We start from the raw sequence: 3,697 nt of genomic DNA, 5'->3' as shown, positions 1-3,697 counted from the left end.
CGTTTGTGTTTGTCTGGGTATTTTCTTTGTAATCTGTGGTTTACATCTACTGTATTGCTTTGAGATACCACTTTTAAAGGTGATATGTAAAATAAAGTTTTTTATTATTGTTATAGAGAAACATGATCAGATTTCCCCTGGTTCAGAAAAAAAGATCTAAAGTACTTCACCTAACTTTCTTAATTCAATGTATTTAAAACAGTGAACTACTGTAGGTGTAACATAACATTCAGAAATACAATCGAGAATAGTTTTGTGGTGTTTGTATAGATGAAACATTCCTAAGACATATAACGTAACAAAATTAAAGACGATTAAAATCTGTAATCTTTCCACCTGTACTGTATGTCATCGGAAAATACAAGAAGTTTATGCTTTGTGTAAGGATGGTATCAAAAAGTAATCTAAGTGGTGAGAAAGCTGTGCTCAATGTATTTAAGGGACTTAAGGGAGTTATAAATGCAGACGCTCCCTCGGTGCCACGCCGGGTGTAAATATCTAAATATACATTCGTCCCGGGCAGAGGCTGAAGAGCGCCCGGCTGGGGTGCGCGGGGAAGAGCAGGACAGGAGTGATAGTGGACAGGGCGGGGTTTAGGAAGGCCGGCGACCAGTGCGGCTGTCCCACAGTGAAGCGGGCATACAGTCTGGGCAGGTATAGATTACACTTTTCTAAAACGTATTTGAAAAATAAAAAACGATTACAATCTAATCCTTCAACGTTTGATCCCAAAATCCCAAGAAAAATAAATCTAAACGGGGAGTAAGCTATGCTGAAAATTTATTAAGATACTTAGAAGACAAAGATACTGTATCAATTTATGTTGCATTTGTCTGATTATGATAAAAAAACACATATAATTACACGATTTAAATCAATATAAATGTTTATATTGTAACGCATACTGTCCAGCCTCCATTTCTCTATAAAAATTTACTCTATTACAAATTTACAATTTGTTGATAATAGAAATGTTAGGTTCTCTAAAGCTTTGTAATAGTTGACCCGCCCAGGCAGCAAAAGATCAGCTGCACTGGTAAGATGCGACACCGAAGATATGATTAATAACCTTTTAAATCTGAAGGGAGATCTGAAGAGATCCCCCCCTCCCACACACACACACAATAGAAGCAGGAAGCAGAAGCAGGGACCGTTGTCAGAAGGGAAGAAGGTGACTATTCATTGTTATCAAAAATGACTTAGATTCGATCATGTTGTGATATTTTGAAATCTAAAAGTCAATTGATTGTCCATAATATTGCTATTCTATTTTTTCAAAGAAATGTTTGTTAAAAGAAAAGTCACAGCGCCAGCTGGATTTGATCACACAACCCATGAGTTGATAATCAGGCACGTAGACCAGTGGGCTACAAGGGAAGTCACATGAAAAGAGAGGTGAAACAGCCCTACACAGCCCTGTCGCAGTACACAAATGTAATTATATCTTATTAATTTCTTTAGATATGCGATTCTTTTAATACAGTCTTTGCTGTGCTCTTGGGGATCCCTGTGATATTTCGAGCTCTGGTTGAATGATAAGTGTCGCAGTTTAAATAATTTTCGTAGTTAGAAATTATGGAACGCTCTGTTAAAAGCAAGGGAGTTTTTATGTCCATTGCAGTTTTTTTGCAACATGAATATAATTATATCGTTATTAATTTCACTTAGTAACATGTTACACTGCCCCCACCTGAAGCGTCTGGCATCTCACCGACGTCGAACACCCCCTCAGGGTGTACTCGTACTCGGCTAACTGCTGTAGAACCCTGCGTGAGCGGCCGCTGCGCCGCGGTGATGGCTGGCGACCCACGGACGCCCCACTATCGGCCGGCTCCAGCCCCGGCTGCTCCTCTAGAGCCTCCCCACATGGCTCCTCTTCCCGGGCCCGGTAGGGGGCCAGGCGGTCTCGGTGCGGGACCACCACTCTCCCCCGTGTTCGCAACCGGACACGGTAGCAGACCTCGCCCACCTCAGAGTACCTCAGCGGGCCCCTCCCACGAAGGCGCCAGCTTAGGGCTGAGGCCTTTGCAGCGGTGCGGGTTGTACACCCAAACCAAGTCCCCGGGCTGGAAGGCAGGCCCCCTGCAGCGCAGGTCGTAGTGCCACTTCTGCCAGACCTGAGTCAGGTGGGTCCGTGCAAAGCTGTGCACCCGCCGCTTCCGCTGCCGCAGGTCCCACTCGTAGTCTGGTCCAGCTGGCGGTGCCGACCCGTCTCCAGGCGGCGGGCCGAAGACCAGGTCCACCGGGTGCACAAGTTGGATTCCTGGACCGCGGTCCTATACGCCCAGAGCGCAAGGGGGAGGTGGCGGTCCCAGTCCCGTTGGTGCCGGGACACCAGCGTGGCCAGCTGGGTGGCGAGCGTCCGATTAAACAGCTCCACCAACCCGTCGCTCTGGGGATGCAGCGGTGTGGTCCGCAGGCGCTGGCACACTCTGGTGAAGACCTGGGACTCGAAGTTACGCCCCTGGTCACTGTAACTGTCACTGTAACTCCTCCAGCACCCCCAGCCTGGCAAACATCCCCTCCAGCAGTGCATCGGCCACCGTGGGGGCACTCTGGTCTGGGAGGGCGTAGGCCTCTGGCCACTTCGTAAAAAAGTCCATGGCCACCAAGACGTAGCGGTTCCCGGCCTCGGTGCGCGGAAACGGGCCTAAAAGTTCCACCCCCACCCGCTCCATAGGAGCCCCCACCTGGTGTTGTTGGAGGGAGGCCCGAGAGCGCTCGGGGGGGCCCTTCTGCGCCACACACACCGCACACGTTCGGCAATAACGCTCCACGTCCCGGTGGCAAAGACCCCAATAAAAATGGCCTCAGAGACGCTGCAGGGTTTCTTTACCGCCGAAGTGCCCCACGCCCGGCTGGCCATGCACTGCTCGGTGCACCGCCCCCCGCGGAGCGACTGTGGCACCACCAGCTGCCACTGTACCTCGCCACTGGAGAGTGCCCACCACCCCCGGCGCAGCACCCCATCCTTTACCTCCAAGGCCTCCCACAGGGCGCAGAGGGCCGTGACGGACTTTGGGTGTGGGGCGAGCTCCTCTCGCGTAGGCCGCACTCCTGCTGCCCTCCAGCGGAGCACCGGCCCCACGTCAGGATCAGCTGCCTGACGCTGCACCAGGTCTGACAGGCCCACCCCCAGCGGCCCCTCCCGGGCCGTGGCCGCGGTGCTCGCCTCGGCCACGGTGCGGACAGCCTCCTCACGCTGCTCCTGCCAGGGCAGTGGTGGCAGTCCGCAGCCTCCTAGGGGCGCCGCAAGAGAGCGTCGGCATTGAGATGGCGAGACTCCGCACGGTGCACGACAGTGAAGTCGTACTCCTGCAGGATCTCTATCCATAGCGCCATCTGCCCCTCCGGCTCCTTAAAGTGGAGCAGCCAGGTGAGGGACGCATGGTCGGTCCTCAGCCGGAACCGGGTCCCGAACAGGTATGGCCTGAAGTGGTGGACCGCCGTCATCACCGCCAGCAGCTCGCGACAGGTCACGCAGTAGTTCTGTTCAGCCCTAGTCAAAGCCCGACTATAGTAGGCCACTACGCGCTCCCCATCTGGCCCCTCCTGCGCCAACATCGCACCCACCCCAGAGTTACTCGCGTCGGTATCGAGAACATACGGTAACCGCGGGTCGGGGTAGGCCAGCACGGGGGCCCCCACCAGAGCTTCGTGCAACCGGCCGAAGGCCGTCTCACAGCCCGAGTCCCAT

The sequence above is a fragment of the Lepisosteus platostomus genome, chromosome 3 (assembly GCF_059453375.1).
Source record: "Lepisosteus platostomus isolate fLepPlt1 chromosome 3, fLepPlt1.hap1, whole genome shotgun sequence".
Classification (NCBI taxonomy): Eukaryota; Metazoa; Chordata; class Actinopteri; order Semionotiformes; family Lepisosteidae; genus Lepisosteus; species Lepisosteus platostomus.
Note: the sequence above shows the minus strand (reverse complement) of the source record.